Below are 18,740 nucleotides of genomic sequence, written 5' to 3'. Positions count from 1 at the left end.
TCCCCATTACCTTCAATTTCTATCCTCCCCATTACCTTCAATTTTCATCCTCCCCACTTTCCAAACATCCCCCATTCTCCCAACTAATCTCTTTCTTATCTCAAAAAAAATAAAAAAAAATAAAAATAAAAAAAAAATATATATCCAACAACAACAACAACACGCTCACCTTCTCCCGATTCTGCTACTTCTTCTTCCTCTTAACTTCCTCGTCTTCCTCGATTTCTTTTTTTTTTACACTTCCATAACCTAATCTGTTGAACTCTCTCATACATTAATATTAACAACAAAAACAATCTTATAATGCTTCATCTTCCTCTCTCACACATGTGGTACTCTTTACTGTTTCACAATGCACTTCTCTTCTGCTATTTTAACAGACTGCTCTCATTTCGACCTCTCCTTCATTCCTTGCCTAAAAAATCCAACTATTACAGTGCTTCTTCTCTCCATGCTCTGAATTCGCCTTCATTGCATCCATCAAGAATTGTGTTAAATCGCATCTCTGACCTAAAACTTTTAAAAACCACAGTTTGCCATGGATGCTCGCTTTCCATCAACCATTCTTTTTTTCCAACTTCAGTGCCAACTCACCCCCTCACCCCTCACTCTCACTCTCAAAGCAACCATCCCACTCTTCTCCCTCCAAGCCTCCCTCTCATCTCTTTCAAAAATTCCCCCTCACCTTTCTCCCACCTTTCATCCCCCTCACTCTTCCTTCTCTAAGTTGCCCCCCTCTCATCCACCAACCTGCCTCCCTCCACTGCCCTCTCACCTCCATCTCTTCACTCCACCTCCTCAAATCCTCAACTGCCATCTTCCTTGTCTCTTGTCCCCCCTCTCCCCCAGCACCACAGAGCCTTTTCTCCTCCTCATTCGGCCCCCTCCCCTCGCTATTCTGCAATACCCCACACTCCTTCAGCAACCCTCCTTACCTCCCCCTCGTCCCTTGTCCTACCCTCCCCCGCCCCCTCCACCTCCTGCACCCAAAGCCTCCTCCCCTACCTCTTCATTAAAAGTGTGGACCTCAAATATCCGGGGCCTTCGCTCAAACCTTTCAGATCTTTCCATGCAGGTTGCCACTGACAAACCAGACATTATCTGCCTAACAGAAACTTTCCTCTCCCAAGACGTGTCTGACTCCCAAGTATCACTCCCTGGTTACTCCCTCTTACGGTATGACAGACCTGAGCCTCGTCCTGGTGGAGGTGTTGCTCTCTTCATCAAAGACTCTATTCCTCACTCTCCCTGCACTGCTCTCACTCCCCCACACCCCCAGGAATACCTCTGGCTTCGGCTTCCCCTCCACTCCCACCTCATGTTTATATGCGTACTGTACCGTCCACCGAACAGTGATGACTCCATCTACACCTCACTCTCCGAAAACATGGACCATCTTCTATCTTCTCATCCAAACTCTCTCTTCCTCTTATGTGGCGACTTCAATTGTCATCACGCCAGTTGGCTAGGTGTGGGTACCTCTCTCACCTGCCATGGGACATCAGCAAAAGCTTTCTGTGACTCATTGGGACTGACTCAATCGGTCAACTTCCCGACCCGGATCTCAACCAATGGTACTCCATCTCTTCTGGATCTGATTTTGACAAATTTCCCTGACAATATCTGCTGCTCTTCCTTCGCTCCAATTGGTTCTTCTGACCACGTCCTTGTTAAAGTGGACATCTCTCTGGCTGTCATCAGAGAACCACCTCACCGCCGTCGAGTCTGGCATTTCAATCAAGCCGACTGGCAGGGTCTCCGAGCAGCCATCAAACTTACAGACTGGTCTCCTATCACTACTTTCTCAAACATCAACTCATCCTGGGAATTCTTTCAAAGAAACTTGCTCTCCCTCATGCACAGATTTATCCCCTCTCGTGTTCAGTTGTCTTACCCTTCCTCCCGCCCTTGGTTTACTGAAGCTTGTGGTGAGGCAGTTGTCCTGAAACAACTTGCCTTTGCCTCATGGAAAGCAAACCCAACTGAGGGCAATCTCAGTTCTTTCCACAAAGCTCGGAACAAGTGTGTATCTACCCTCAGGAGAGCCAGAAAACAACATCTTTCTCATCTCAAGTCTGAACTCTCAAACCTCTCTCCCTCCTCAAAATCCTGGTGGCGTTTAATCAAATCTGTTTCTGGTGTATGTTCCCCCTCCATCCCCTCCCTTACCTCAAATGGCCGCACTGCTGATTCCACACGTGATAAAGCTGAATGTCTAAACTCGGTGTTTGCAGCTAAATCTTGTGTCCCAAACCCATCACTATCTCTACCCACTTTACCCAGTCGCACCCAACTGTCCCTGGACTCTGTATCCTTTTCTCCTGACAAGGTGGAGAGCTTGCTTTCAAACCTCGAGTCAGATTCTGCAACCGGTCCAGACGGCATCAGCCCACGTGTCCTCAAAGCCTGCTCTTCTGCTCTTGCTCACCCTCTCTCTGTTCTATTCACCCTCTCATTTTCCCAAGGTCATCTGCCATCTGCTTGGAAATCTGCTAACATCACTGCCCTGCATAAAAAAGGTGCAAAAACAGATCCCTGTAACTACAGACCAATCAGCCTTCTCCCAATCATCAGCAAGGTTATGGAATCCATCATTGCTTCAGACATGAAATCCTTCCTCTTCTCCAATGGCTTGATTTCCAATCATCAATTTGGTTTCAGACCAGGTCACTCTACCCTGGATATGCTGCTACTGCTCTCCCATCAATGGATGGAGGTCCTCAATGCCAGACAGGAAATCCGAGCCGTATCCCTGGACATATCACGTGCTTTTGACACAGTCTGGCACCCTGCCCTACTCACCAAACTCTCTTCCCATGGTATTCAAGGCCATCTCCACTCATGGCTCGCAGACTTCCTCTCCTGTCGCAGTCAACGTGTGGCCCTAAATGGAGTTCTTTCATCCCCTCTTCCTGTGCAGGCTGGAGTTCCTCAAGGTAGCGTTCTGGGCCCTGTTCTTTTTCTGGTTTTCATCAATGATCTCTCGGACTCTCTGGAAAATCCTCTATTTCTCTTTGCCGACGACTCCACCCTCTGCCGTACCATCTGTCATCCCTCAGACCGGCAAGCAGCAGCTTCTTCGCTCACTGCAGATCTGGATAAAATCACAAACTGGTCCAACACGTGGAACATGTCTTTCAATCCAGACAAATCTCACACTCTCACTATGTCTCTTCGAAAGGACCGTTTACAAAACCCCCCATCCACTTTCTCAACAATCCTCTGGAAGAAGTCTTTTCTTTCAAGCTTCTGGGTCTCACTATCTGCCATGACCTTTCCTGGGAAAGTCACATTTCCAACCTTGCCTCAAAAGCCAGTCGCCGACTGGGAATCCTCCGTCGTGCAAAGTCCTTCCTCGGCCCTCTTGAGCTCCTGACTACTTACAAAGCTTTTGTCCGTAGCCTGATGGAGTACTGCTCTCCCCTCTGGGCTGGTGCTCCTGCCTCCCACCTTTCTCGACTTCACGCTGTCGAAACCAGGGCTTTTAAGATCATTGGCATCTCCCGCAATGAAGCTGAGTCTTTGGGCCTCTCACTCAATCACCGCAGGTTGGTCGGTGGTCTTTCTGTCTTCTACCGACTCCTCTCCAGCCTTGCCCCGTGCTCTCTCTGCGATTTGTCCCAACCACATTTCCACAGGGCGCTCAAGGTCCGCCAACAACCCCATTCTGGTAAAACTACCAAAATCACGAATCACTGCTCATCTTCACTCTTTCATTCCTCTTTTTTCCCGCCTTTGGAATAAACTTCCTCACTCTATTCTTTCCCATTCTTCCCTCCAGGCTTTCAAAACAGCTGTTCACCACCACCTCTTATCTTCCCCCATCCAAATCCTCGATCTTTTCTACCCCCGATAATCCACCCAAGCCCACTTCCTTCAATTCTCCTGCTTTCCTTCCTGAAAGTCCCTGTAATGTCCATCTTCTCCTCGCCATGTTCCCCGTCCCATCCCCATCCCTCTCCCTTCCACAGTTCACCTGTGTCTGTTCCTCAATGTTTTGTCCCTTCCACTCCCACCCCTCTTGTCTCATGCCTCCTTGCTGTGAGTTGTGTGTTAGCTCTCATACGAGCCTCGACCAAGGTATACAAAAAAAAAAAAAAAAAAAAAAAAAAAAAGCTGCTCGCACTTGTTGAATTCAGCTGTTCCTTGACTGAATTGGTCTGAATTTATTCGACCCAATCAAACTACACCAAGACTCTTTACTTTCATTTTGTGACCCTCAGTCTCTGCATGATGCTTGATAGTTTTTGTAGAATGGAAGGTTAACCAATTTGAACAGGGGAAATTGAACAAAAGTTTTGTCTTCACTCACTTTTCTAAGACAATTGAAATATTTTGGATGTTTCATCACTCATCATTTAAAAAGTAAAGCTGACAAACCTTTCTTAAATGGGGAGGTTCAATCTCAGGTTACAAGAAAGAAAGAAAAAAAAAATCTTCACTCAATTGTAGCATCACTTCGATCAGTCACTTGCGAATGAGTTGATATTGGTTCCTGCACTTTTTGAGAGTTATGTTGTCAGCCAGATTAAAAAAAAAAAAGTAAGATCTCCCCATGACTTCACACGACTGATGGTTGCTATAAAATGTGTTCAAACATTCAAAAATGATCAGAAATCCTTTTTTGATGCTTTTATGACATGTTTTCAAGCTTCAGTTGCTGGCTGTCCTAAAAAGGTATAAAACTGCAATTATTTTGGTATTGGTCAATGCTTCGGACAAAACTCTCAGATTCCCTTTAAACTGGACTTTCTGCTTGAAAACTAAACAGATAGCAACCCTGCTCTCACCTGTTACTGCAGAAAAGAGGGTGTGGGGAAAGTTATTGCAGGTAATGTTAAATCAGCTTTGTGCTAATTGCTATCTCTGATAAAGGTCAAGAAACGCTGCAGAAAAGGGATTGAGGTGCTTTGGCCACACCCTGTCCTGCTATGCAGTAATGCAGGTAAACTCCACTGCAGCAACACCATGACTGTGCAGTGGTTGACATGGCCAGTGTGACACGTCATGACCAATCAAGACCACAAATCCTTTTGATTTAAGAAGTAAACTCTTGTGCTGTACAGTACTGGGTGGAAAGTGATTTAAACAAACATCTCATTGTAAAGAGAATTATTCCATTCATCAATATTATATGGAAACAGTGTTATAGGGTTTGACTAATGGAAACTTGAATAACATTGCAATTAGAGATTGGACATGAAGGTGTGTGTGTGTGTGTGTGTGTGTGTGTGTGTGTGTGTGTGTGTGTGTGTGTGTGTGTGTGTGTGTGTGTGTGTGTGTGTGTGTGTGTGTGTGTGTGTGTGTGTGTGTGTGTGTGTGTGTGTGTGTGTGTGTGTGTGTGTGTGTTAGTTCTAAACATCATCATCTTCTTTCATGGCCACAATTATTGTTACATTCTTGTCAGGGTGGCTGGGGAAAACTTGGCCAAAGTCTTTCACGAATAGGTCGGCCGGGGCTAATGCTCAACCAAGATGAGGGCAGAAATTTTGAATTTGGCCAGGGTGCAAGTGATCGCTCACTGACTCTTTGCGAAGGGCACAGTGGATTTTTACCTCCGCCACCGAAGGTGAAGGAGGTTATGTTTTCACCACTTTCTGTCTGTTTGTGTGCAGAATATCTCAAAAAGTTGTGGATGGATTCGGATGAAATTTTGTGGACAGGTTGGGTGTGTGACAAGGAAGAGTTGATTCGATTTTGGTGAAGATCCAAATCCAGATCTGGATACGATAATTATTTAATTTTCAAAGTGATTCATCACCATTGAGAGATGGGACCGAAAAGGATATAGTACTGCGTAGCATGATATTTCAAAAATGTAATGGGCCCGATATGTTCTCATGGATCAGGCATTGTGTGGTGAAGTATGCACTCCACCAAGTGCCCTTCTAGTTTTTAATGCTAGTGATGGCAGATGGCACACACAGTTTAACTGTCCATCAATGGGACAGAACACACATTGATGAATCTCCCTGCCTGTGAAACACCAGGATGGTAGTTTATAGCTGGGTCAAAATTTGAACCCAGGGTAGACAGCTTAGAGGCTACTGTGCATACCTCTCAACCATTCTGCCAGCCCTGTTTTAGTTCTCAACATGTGCATTGAAAAAAAAACACCTGCATCCACAAGAATGCGATGCCTCGCTGGCATGGGTCATCAGTCAAAGGACCTCTCATCATTGTTGTTTCAGAACTTTGACCTCAATAGAACTCGCATGTTTGTGGATGCAGGTGTTGGTACATGGGTATCATTTCTCTTTAAATTCCAAACAGCTGCTTCTGCTTCAACACTCCTTGTTTAAACTCCACATTTCCAGGCTTCTTTGTCATGAAAGCCATCCGAGCCCCATCACATGGCCAGTCATTCAAACCATCGAGACACCTTCCCTGCAGCACTCACCATAGGCTGCATCACTGTCAAATCATTCATAAAGGCAAATGGCGGTTGCAAGGTCCAGGAGACATCTTTGCTTCCTTCCCATATCACTTCTTGCATGCAGCATCAACTTCATAAATAGTGCAACCAAAATGGGGGAGATGGCACATTCCATTGGAATGCCAACCTCCAAGCTTTACTAGTTTGTTGTGAAGAACTTTGTCATGAACTACATCTAAACTCATGATATGGCATTAAAATGTTCCAATTTGTTTCCAGCAACTAAAATAATTACATGAGATATCGGATGAGGGCCTGTGGCACCGACCCATATGGGTTCACCAAATCCTGCAATCCTGCCAACAAGTTCTTCTTCTTACTCCTCACCTAATGCAATGTGTTCAACACCATGGCTGCGAGTACTTAAGATATTCAGGTGGTCATGCTCTCACTGCCTTCTGAACCAAGTCATCCATTAACTTATTCTGTTTGACATAAGCAGAAGGTCGAACAGCAAAAATCCCCATCAAAATCTTCCCATTCACATCCAACAATGATATTGATCTGAACCATGAAATTCAAAAATCTGGGAGGTCAGCGGTTCAAACGGAGGCCGAGTCAGACCAAAGACTTTAAAAATTGAATGTTCTGCTTTCTTGCTTGGAGCTCAGCATTTAAAATGATGGAGTACCGACAAACAATGGCAAACCACCCAGTATAACCCTTTCCAATAAAATGCTTCGCAGCATTAATGCTCTATAAAGAGTATGGTGCATTGAAATCCCAAAAAATAGAACACTTTCAACTTCCCCGATAAGTAATGCTTCATCCCACATCTCTTAAACACCTTATATGGGACACTGCTCAGACTACCACGATGTCCTCCTATATAGGCACACTATCCTTCCTGTACCAGCATCATGACAGTGTCCTGTCATCGTCGTAAGTTCCGATTGATACCGGTGTAACATGGCCAGAGTAGCATATTTGAGGGAACATTGTGTAGCCACATTCACAACCCATTTTGTATGAGAATATACAGTATGTACGTATATACTGTTATGTTTGTGGGGGGGGGGGGGTTACATATTACCATAGAGTAGATAGGAATGTATGGAGTAGCATGGTCCATGTACGAGTAGTTAGCCATGTCGATGTATAAGTAGGGAAACATCAGCTTCAGAAGTGTCTTGTTTGAATGTGTGCCATACAGGGGGTGGTTTGTGGTAATAATTATTTAGGGATTATGGTAAGGAAATTGTGTGTAAAACCTCGATAGAAACCTCTACCAGGGGTGCTGGGAGACTTGGCAAAAGACAGGGGTGGAGCTATGAATACCTTTCAGGGCAGAGTTATAGACGCCTCCGAAGGGGGCGTCGTGTTGCCCAGGGAGAGAGGAGGGAGGAGCCTAATCGGGCAGTTGGAGACGAGGGAGGAAAAAGTAGTGTTGTCAACACCACGCATTCCGCGCACAATTGGGCTCCTTCGAACTTGCCTGCCGGTCCACAGAAAAGGCTGCCACACCTCGTCAAAAATCTGGCTACTTTGCTTTCTATCAAAGCACAACATTTCTTCAATTTCTGAGGTGCATTACATTGCACTACAGTGTTACACTCGATGAAAAGAACCACTGAACCAGAGCCTATCTTCTAAGCAGAATGATGATTGGATGACAGGGGTTTCTGGCATCTGGGTGCAGAAAACAAAGCATGTGATTGGGTGATCATCGTGAACAGTGCTATAGACACACACACACACACACACACACACACACACACACACACACACACACACACACACACACACACACACACACACACACACACACACACACACACACACACACACACACGCAGGAGGCCAAGAATAGAGGGGAAGATCAGGGGTGTGTCTGACAAATGATCAAAATGATTGGCAGAAGGAGAAAAGGAAGGAGAACGAGTGAAACACACTTTGCAGTCATGATCATGACTCTACCTTCAGATCCATGATTGATATATAATACCATCATCAGATCCTTCAGATATAATAATAGTTGAGAAATACTCTCACCGTCAAACAATTTAAATAAATATATATATATATCTATATATATGCATATATATATATATATATATATATATATATATATATATATATATATATATATATATATATATATATATATATATATATATATATATATATATATATATAATGAAACACCATAGTAGGCCTCATTGAATTGTATTGAAGTTTTAAAACTTCAAAAACTAGAAGGAAAACAAGGACAAATGTGTCTAAGAGCCGCATCCTAAAGGTTTTGTCTTCACCAGAAGAACAAGAACAAGAACAAGAAGAGGAAGAAGAAGAAGAAGAAGAAAAACAAAAAGAAAAAAACAACAACAACTTCCGATATTTCATCACGTGCCTTGATTGAGCCAATAGCGAGACCCGTCATGGTCTCATGTCATTCATGACGAGAAAATCGTGTATTTACAAAATTACAATACATTAAATGGAATAATCTTTAAATTGTAACGTGAACTTTTCGAAACTTAAAAGCAAATGTCCGAATATATTTAAAAGTTGATGATAGACGCTCTCAAAAGGCACCCTCAATGCAAGGATGTGTACAGTTGTTTAGTATTTAAGGAGATCCGGATCCTGTATATAAAAGAGCCGAGTCCAAAAGGTTTTGTCAGAAGAAGAAGAAGAAGAAGAAGAAGAAGAAGAAGAAGAAGAAGAAGAAGAAGAAGAAGAAGAAGAAGAAGAAGAAGGCCGAGCTCTCTTAGAGCCACGTCTCGCTTCGAGGAGACGCGGCTAAAAACAGGTTAAGATAAACAATCAATGTGAAAGAGCATGCCAGTACCTTGTTCTATTTTTATAAAACCACAAAATCATGTGTTTTTAAATTAAAAAAAAAATCGCACCCGCGTCTGAAGGAAGCAGTGCAGTGAAGCGGCTACCCCACTTAAAAAGTAGCCCTGTCGGGGACTGAGGGTCACTCCCCAACAGGTGGGGGGTGACCTTACTGTCCTCTGTCCTGATGTAAACTAAACAATCGCACAAAAAAAAAACTAAACACACAAGAAAAACCAAACAACAAACTGAGAAACGAACGAAATATATTGGGTTAGAAAGGTTCCACTTCATTTTTACGGACAGATGGCAGGAAGGACATTCCGTATGTTGAAGAGGGTTGCACCGCTGAAAAAGCGCTCTCAGGCGATTTTGAACAATTTAAAATTTTGGCTTCCTTTTGGTCCATAAGCTGCACCTTGGCGTGGGCTTCTGCCACGCCTTCGTGAAATTTTAGTTGGCAACACTGGGAAAAAGGTCGAGGTCTGAGGAGAACATGGCAGTTGGTTTTTGAGGAGAAAGAGTTGAGGAGGTCATCCTGCCTGCCTGCCTGCCTCTGCTCATTACCCAGAGCCTGTTCATCATCCTGCCCATCACCTCATCATCCCTCACCATCGTCCTGCCCATCGTCTGCTTGCCTCGTTGTCCTCCTCATACCTCATCGCCTGCTCGCTTCCACTGCCGCTGGAGCTTAGTCCCCAGGTTTTGTCCCCTACTCGTCAGGGACTGAGTCTGGTGTGTGGCACCATCGTTTTTATTCTCATTGTACATAATTATTAATTCACGATTTTAAGTCCCCATTTCTTCCCCACCACTACCCGCCGTCATATCGCTCCACAATTACATCATTCCTGAGTTACTGTTTGTGGGTATGGGAAATAAACCCATTGGTTTTACAAGAGCTAAATTTCTCATGTCTCCTAATGACCTGCACACATTTGGAACATCTCAGAAGTTGGGCCGCTTAGGACATCGCGGGACTTTAACCTCCCACTGCGACGACCTCGACATTAGTTGAGCCATTGACACTACAATACTGTATATACATGATGCCTTCAGAAAGTATTCACACTCCTCGACTTTTGCCACAATTTGTTGTGTTACAGCCTGAATTTAAAATGGATTAAATTTAAAAAAAAATTGTCACCAATATACACAAAATACCCCATTATGACAAAGTGAAAACATGTTTTTAGAAAATTTCACAAATAAATTAAAAATGAAAAGTTGAAATTTCGAGCATCAATAAGTATTCAACCCCCAACAACACTTTGTAGAAGCACATTTGATGGCGATTACCGCTTCAAGTCTTCGTGGATATGTTTGTATCAGCTTTGTACATCTGGATTTGGAGATTTTCTCCCATTCTTCCTTACAAATTTGCTCAAGCTCTGTCAAGTTGGATGGGGCATGTCAGTGAACAGCAATCTTCAAGTCTTTCCACAGATTCTCAATGGGATTCAAGTCTGGGATTTGGCTGGGCCACTCAAGGACTTTCATGTTCTTATTCTGAAGCCATTCTAGTGTTTCTTTGGCTGCATCCTTGGGGTCATTGTCCTGTTGGTACATAAATCTCCACTGTAATCTGAGGTTGTTTGCACTCTGAAGCAAGTTCTTCTCAAGGATTTTCCTGTACTTGGTTCCATTCATTGTTCCCTCGATGCTTACAAGTCTCCCAGTCCCTGCCACTGAAAATCATCGCCATAGCGTGATGCTGCCACCACCATGCTTCATGGTCGGGATGGCGTTAGATGGATGATGAGCTGTGCTCGTTTCCTCCAGATGTAGCGCTTTGCATTCAGGCCAAAGAGTTCAATTTTCGTCTCAACAGATCACAGAATATTTCGCCACATGCTCTCAGTCTTTCAGATGGCTTTTTGCAAATTGCATGCATGCTGTCAAGCGCCTTTTTCTTTGGAGTGGCTTCAATCTGGCCTGTCAATTCATGAGTTATTGTTCTCCATATATACAGAGATTTTTGTCCTTCTAGCAGATTCTCCCATCTCAGCCAAGGAACTCTGGAGTTCTGTCAGAGTGGTCATTGGGTTCTTGGTCATCTCTTTGACAAAGCTCCTTCTTGTGCAGTTGCTCAGTTTTTGTCAGATGGCCAGCTCGAGGAAGAGTCTGGGTAGTTCCATATACTTTCTATTTCCTGATGACGGAGCTCGCTGCACTCTTGGGAACTTTCAACAATATAAATTGTTTTATACCCTTCCCCAGATCTGTGCCTCATCACAATTGTATCTCAGAGTTCTAGAGACAGTTCCTTGGACTTCATGGTGGAGTACTGTTAACTCTGACATGCACTGTCAACTGTAGGACTTCACATAGAAAAGGTGTGTTTCTTTATAAATCATGTCCAATCAATTGAATTGGCCACAGGTGAACTCCAATCAAGTTGTAGAGACATTGTAGGGATGGTAAAAGGAAATTCGATGCACCTGAGGTCAATTTGGAGTGTAATAGCAAAGGGGTTGAATACTTATTGACAAGACATTTTTTCATTTTTAATTGTTTGTAAAAAATTCTAAAAACATTTTTTCACTTTGTCATGATGGGGTATTTTGTGTAGATCTGTGCCAAAAAAATATTTTTTAATCGATTTTCCAAAAAAATGTGGTAAAAGTCGAGGGTGTGAATACTTTCTGAAGGCACTGCACACACACACATATATATATATATATATATATATAAATATATATAAATATATATATATATATATATATATATATATATATATATATATGTATATATAAATATATATATATATATATATATATATATATATATATATATACATATATACATATATACATATATACATATATATATATATATATATATATATATATATATATATATATATATATATATATATATATATATATAAATATATATATATATATATATATATATATATATATATATATATATATATATATATATACATATATATATATATATGTACATATATATACATATATGTAAACACACGAGTGTGGTGTGCTTACACATTGTGTAAGCATATGAACCATGCTTCCCCATTGTCTTGGGTCGCTCACCTGCATTTGATTTTTCATTTTCCCTTTTTTTTTCATTTATTTCTACTTTTATTTACAGACGTTGTCCAACGATTATATGATGTTTTTTCCGGTGTATCGGCTTTGATGTCCATCAGCACACAAAATTACTGTACTTCCCCATTGTCTCCGGTGGCTCACCTGCATTTTTTCATTATTTTTTTTATATTTTCATTTACAGATGTTGTCCGACGATTCTGTGATGTTTTTTCCAGTATACTGGCTTCAATGTCCATCGGCACACAAAATTTCAGCATTCTACGTCACCCGGAAGGTACCGATCTTTAATATCAGCCAGTCAGTGAGTGGTTAGAAAGAGCTATATATTGTTGCGGATTCGCGCCCGCCGGCGTGCGAACGGCCACGTAACTCGAATCGCGGCACGTCGCCCACCGGACGGACAATCCCGTCGTGACCCTCTCGGACTAACGCCGGGAACTAGTCACGGGTGGGCCTTTCGGCCTCACCACGATCGTGCCAATCGGCCCCCCGCGTGGGATAGGGTTGCTCGCCAAATTCGACCTACCTAAGTACCCACACGGAGGGTAGACCGGGCGATCGCACCTCGCCGCAGGTCGACTTCGGACACGGGCCACTTTAAGCGACCCGTTCCGTACTATCGGGATAACCGAGCGGTGTTATCGTCAACCTGGACGGTTCGATTAATTATCGGGTGTTTTAGCCCACGACCAACCCTTTACGTGAAGTAAGATGGAGATTCAATAAAGGAAAAGACGAAGCGAAACGGGAAAACAGTTCAACATAAAGCACATTTATTTCGCGATGGCACACGGATAGCACACATATACAATTATACACCAAAAGCAAATGTAAAAGCAAAACACAATGCAAAGCTAACCGACTACCGAGCACACGGCAACACTTATACAGTTTTACTTCACAGACGGCGCCGACAACACATATACTCAAAGCAAAAGAAAAGGACCACCCTCAAGGATGATGGGGGCAGACGGGCCTGTGACGGTAAAGGTTGTGACGGATGTTGTGTTGTGTTGTGACGGTAAAGGTCGTGGCTGTTGGCGTTGTTGTTGTTGTGAAGCGGCGTTGCGGCTGGTGGTTGTTGTGTGATGGCTGTTGAGACGTGGTTGGTGGTGGTAGTAATGGTAGTAATGGCGGATGGTCCAAAATAAAGATAGTAAAAGAAAAACGGCTATCTAAAAGGGTCGCAGCCCGCATGAATGACATTTATTCCCTCTAAACAACGGGTTTGGGCCTAACTACACATATACTTACAGAGATATCTCACCTAAGGGACCTGAATGGTGGTTTGCGAATTTCGTCAACCACAACAATATATATATATTTTTTTTATGTAATCCTGTAATTTATTTTTTCTTTCTAACTCCAGGGATGTAACCATGGAGACCTGAGCCGCTATATTGCCATGGAAGCTTGTCGACAAAACTTTAAAAAACAAAACATTTCATTTTTGTATGTATTAAAGGTACACAGTACATTAATATATTTGCTTTAATGTTTTAGAAAGAAAGCAGATCGCACAAAAAGGTGAAAAAAACTGCGTTCGTAATTGCCAAAAAAAAAGGACCCTTAAGGACTGCATCACCACGGCTTGCAAAACAGCCTCGATCCCGCTGAATAATTATTTTTGTTGTGCTCGATAAAGTTCCACTCTGCAAATTACTTGATCTTTTCTTCACTTAATATCATTGTCCTACCAGCAGAAAAAGTTAAGTTTACTGCTTTGCTATACTTAGTTATAAAAAATAAAATCACTAATTTGTTTAAATTTTCAGACTTCACTCCAGATTTTGATACTTATTTAGTCCATGAAATTTGATTCTCAAATCTGATTTTATATTTCAATTATACACTTAAATTAGTTTGTGAGAATAGATTGCTTTTCCAAGGAAATTAATGTTTGAATCGGCCAAATCAATATGGCGATTAAGACCCCTGTGAGGCGAATTTGGGCTGACCAAGGTTAAGTCATTCATGGAGGTCAGCCGTTAATTACCTTCAAAAAGGGGTGTTTAAATTTACCCAACACACAATTTTCATTCTTGTACTTCCTTAGAGTTCTCTTAGTATGCATGCAAAGTTTGGGACCCATAGGTTTCATTGTTTTAGAGTTACGTTGGAGACACACTGACAAACACCCACACTGATGTTTATTCGGCCAAATAAAATGAAATAAAAATACCAGTTGATTGTTCCCGCCCGCTTCATTTTTTTTTTTTTCCTTACAGCCGCCTCCTTTGTTATTTATTTATTATTTTGTCAAGCATCTCAAACAAAATCCATATCTTCAAGTACAACTCTTGCACCATTCTTTGAATCAATCTTTTTCCGAATACTAAATTTATATAATTTCTACCGAGTTGCAGCATCGAGAGCTGCACTGCTGCTTTCCGTTCACTGTCGCTTTCTATTTCTGTGTGTGATATGTGAGCAATACTGATCGGTGTACATGTCTGTATATGTAAGTTCCATCACAGCCGCTGCCGTAAAATTCATTGCATGCTTTGGATTAAAATGATGCAAAATATGACGCAAAATATGACTGGTTTTAAAACGAGCAAATTGCATGACAAATGTAGAATGTAGACAAATTGCATAAATGAGACGAATCATTTTTACTAGCCGAAACCACATCACAGATGGATTCCGTTCCATGAGCCCAATATGACAACCAGTGGCGGCTCTTGTAAGAGCCGGACCCCAGTCGATGTACTCCATGGCCTTACCTAATAAGGCCTACAAAACGTCCTTGTACACAACATTTTTGGTGTATACTACTCCTTGTGAAGAAGTCCCCTGATTTGTTCCAGTGTGTACTTTGATGTACACCGTGTCAAAACTTCTCAGGTCACAGTACCGAGAAAAACGTGACGCGACCGCAAGGAGGAGCACAAAATTGGTCCTTCAGTATTAATATATAGATGATTTAACCTTCATTTTTGAAGATGCTTTTCATCTGTTTGCAAATTTGGACGGGACCTAAAATCCTGAAGCCATTTCGAAAAAAAATAAAGAGAAATAAACAATAATAAATAAAAAGGGCCCCCTCCTTCCTATAAGATATATGCATCGGTACAAACATACACAAAGAGAGAGAGAGACAGAGAGAGAGAGGGCAGGGGAGGGAGAGAGGGGGGAGTGGAGGCAGAGAGAATGGAGGGAAGGGAGGGGAGAGTACTGAGGGAGGAGAGAGGAGGGAGAGAAAGTGAGGAAGGGGGAGGAGGTGGGGAGAGCGATTCCTCACCAAACTTTGCTGTACACTGTGGGAAGGACGGGTGCAAAGAGGGGGTGGGGGAGATAGCGAGAGAGGACGGGGGAGGATTAGGAAAATAATAAGAGAGAGAGAGATAGGTGTGTTGTGGAGGTGGGGTTCACAAAGAGAGTGATATGCTTAATATCTGAACACACAAAAAAACAACTCATGTCAGAACAGCTGTACACACGACGACACAACAGAGTTTGTAAAGTAATCCGCTGGCACATCTGCAAAAACTTTGATATTCCAGTTCCAGAGAATTCATGGGAACATTAACCAAAAGCATGGACTGAAAACATGGAAGTACCACTCACATACAACCTAATGATCCCATTGAGTGTGAACATTGCAAACATAGCATTGCGACCAGATATCATATTTAGGTTAAAAAAAAAAAAAAGAGAGAAGGCATTGCTGATTGAGGTGTTAATACCAGTGATTTTGGACTAAACATTGTAGAAATCAAGAAAATGACCAAATACCAAGACCTCAAGAATGAAGTGAAAAGATCCTGGAAGTTGAAGAATCACAAAGTTGTACCAGTGATAGTTGGAGTGAGAGGAATGATGACAAAGAACCTCACAAAGATATTAAAAACCATCCCTGGGAATATGAATACAAATGAACTGCAGTTGGAAACTGTCCGGGGCTCAGAGACGATCCCGAAGAGAGCGCTCTGCACAAAACTTTGAGAACAGAAAACCCCTTACTGAAATGACGGTGGATACTTTGAGCCCACACTGGGAAGACTCCATTTCACATTCTGAAACCCACATATGTAGATACCAATCAACGACACACACACACACACACACACACACACACACACACACACACACACACACACACACACACACACACACACACACACACACACACACACACACACACACACACACACACACACACACACACACACACACACACACGGATACATTGGAGACCTAGGCCGGCAGTATATAAAAGCCATGCTACCTACCTGGAAAAGATCTACCTGCATACACGCTCGTACATGGAGCGAGCAACCTTTGCACCCCTCCAGTCGGCTCACTCCGAATCTGATTCGTAAATGCTACAGTCCCCTCAATAGAGGGGGAAGGGTGGGAGAGAGAGCGGGGTAGGGTTGGGAGGGAGAGAGAGGGGTGCGATTGAGAGAGGCAGAGAAGTGAGAGAGGCAGAAGGGTGAGAGAGGCAGTGGGTGAAGGATTCTGGCAGATGAGGCACCCAATTTAACGTCCATCCGAGGGATGGCACACACATTGATGAATCAATATGCCTGTGAAATACCGGGATGAGTTTATAGCTGGGTCAGGATTCGAACCCAGGCTACACATGCCACCGAATGTCTTTCTTGGACAGTATCATTCCTAAATATATGTGTATATATATATATATATATATATATATATATATATATATATATATATATATATATATATATATACATATATATATATATATATATATATATATATATATATATATATATATATATATATATATATATATATATATATATATATACTCTTCCATAGTACAATTACAGGAACTAGCGCAACAAGTCGGTGAGCTCATGGGGGCTCCAGCCTCCCTTTAAGCACAGTCATGATTATAGTTTTGTTTTTATTAACCCCCCCCCCCCCAGTGAAGAGAAATTCATGATTGTACAGCCCGTATTTACATGGACTGTACGAAAGCACTGTCTACACCAAACACCGCTTCCCTTGCACCCAATGAAACCCTTAAACGTAAGCAGCTAAAAACACTAACATGACGTGGGATTTCCGATAAAATTACAGCTTTTACTTGAGGAACAGATGTATATTCAGTGGTAAATGAAATGGATGTGATGGGTAATGCAATGTAATGTGTAAGGTGAGGTGCGTGTGTGCACACCGGTGAATATGAGGTTGCTGTGTTTGGTTATGTTATGAAATGTGTCATGAGGATTATGGGTAGTCACAATAGGATAAAAGGTGTCGAGCCTGTTTATTCTTAAAAAGAAACAACATGAAGGCCCATTGAGCAAGACAGGTAAGTGTCTGCAGGTGAAGCTACAGGCTGTGTGTGGTGTTATAAAGTGAGATTGTAACGCTGAATCAATTGATTGTATGTATAGATAAATACCGTGTGTACGTGTGTGTCTGTGTGTGTCTGTGTGTGTGTGTGTGTGTGTGTGTGTGTGTGTGTGTGTGTGTGTGTGTGTGTGTGTGTGTGTGTGTGTGTGTGTGTGTGTGTGTGTGTGTGTGTGTGTGTGTGTGTGTGTGTGTGTGTGTGTGTGTGTGTGTGTGTGTGTGTGTACCTGAAACAATCGAATTCCACAGCAGTCAACAAAGAATAATCAACGTTTCAAAGTCGTCCCTCCAACAGTTTCACCTTCACAAGTAATTCACACCAAAGGGCGTCGCGTGAATTCACTCTCCGCTTGTTCCTTGGATACCACGGCAGGACCTGTGGCTGCGACTCCCCAAACTCGTCCTCTCGAGAATGCTCTGAACACCAAGGAAGGTGTGGTCCGAGCCAGAGCCTTGTTCTGTACCCCTGCACCTGCCGCGTCACACTCGATATTCTGGTTGACACCCAAGCTGTGATGGAATGTTCTTTCTAAACTCGGATTTCTGTTAAGCTGGAATGGTCTCCACCTCAATCCATCCAACTTGAACACTACATACATGCTTTCCATTCGAGTCTTTAGCAAATTATGTATATTGTATATTACATGCAGTGTCGGTGGAGGTTTTGAAATGATTCGTTAATCAGTTCGAAAGTCAACATGACTGGTGGATTTTAAATTTTCACGTCACAAAGCCTCTTACAGGTGTGTTGATATGTGCATTGTCATGATATTGCAGATTGCAGGTTCAAATCCTGACCCTGCTGTATCTGCAAGGACAAGGTGTCCTGCCTGTTTATTGTCATGAGGCACTGCAAATGGTATTTATTACAGCCAGACCGCAATAATTATAATGCAACCTACAGATACTTATCCAAATGAGTAAGCGCTTTCAGCTACCTGCTTCCTTCTTACCTTTCACACTTATTCCGGTGCATGATGCATTCTCTAAACATTTAAGATATGACATTGCACAAAGAAAAACAAATCTGCATTTGACTTTGAAATTTTTCCCCAAGATTACATTCGCCACACGTCAGCAATGTAAGAGCGTCATGACCAGTTTGTCTCGTG

The 18,740-nt window shown here is 42.4% G+C and overlaps 1 protein-coding gene across 3 annotated transcripts in view; it reads right to left on the bottom strand.

Moving 5' to 3' along the window:
* Positions 1-18,274, bottom strand: part of C9H1orf116 (chromosome 9 C1orf116 homolog) — a 38,673-nt gene extending 20,399 nt beyond the window's left edge. The window contains exons 1-2 of one of the 3 annotated variants that reach the window (XM_085895047.1): positions 17,856-18,274; positions 16,533-16,625 (exon numbers count right to left, since the gene is read on the bottom strand). The gene's annotated coding sequence lies outside the window, so the exon portion shown is untranslated. The remainder of the gene's footprint in view (positions 1-16,532; positions 16,626-17,855) is intronic. The other 2 variants (XM_085895048.1, XM_085895046.1) reach the window with 2 other exon arrangements.
* Between the last annotated feature and the right edge of the window lie 466 nt (positions 18,275-18,740).

Source organism: Eptatretus burgeri, chromosome 9 (genome assembly GCF_056783735.1).
Source record: "Eptatretus burgeri isolate ZD-2024b chromosome 9, Ebu_testis_v1, whole genome shotgun sequence".
Lineage (NCBI taxonomy): Eukaryota > Metazoa > Chordata > Myxini > Myxiniformes > Myxinidae > Eptatretus > Eptatretus burgeri.
This window is presented reverse-complemented; position numbering and strand designations above follow the sequence as displayed.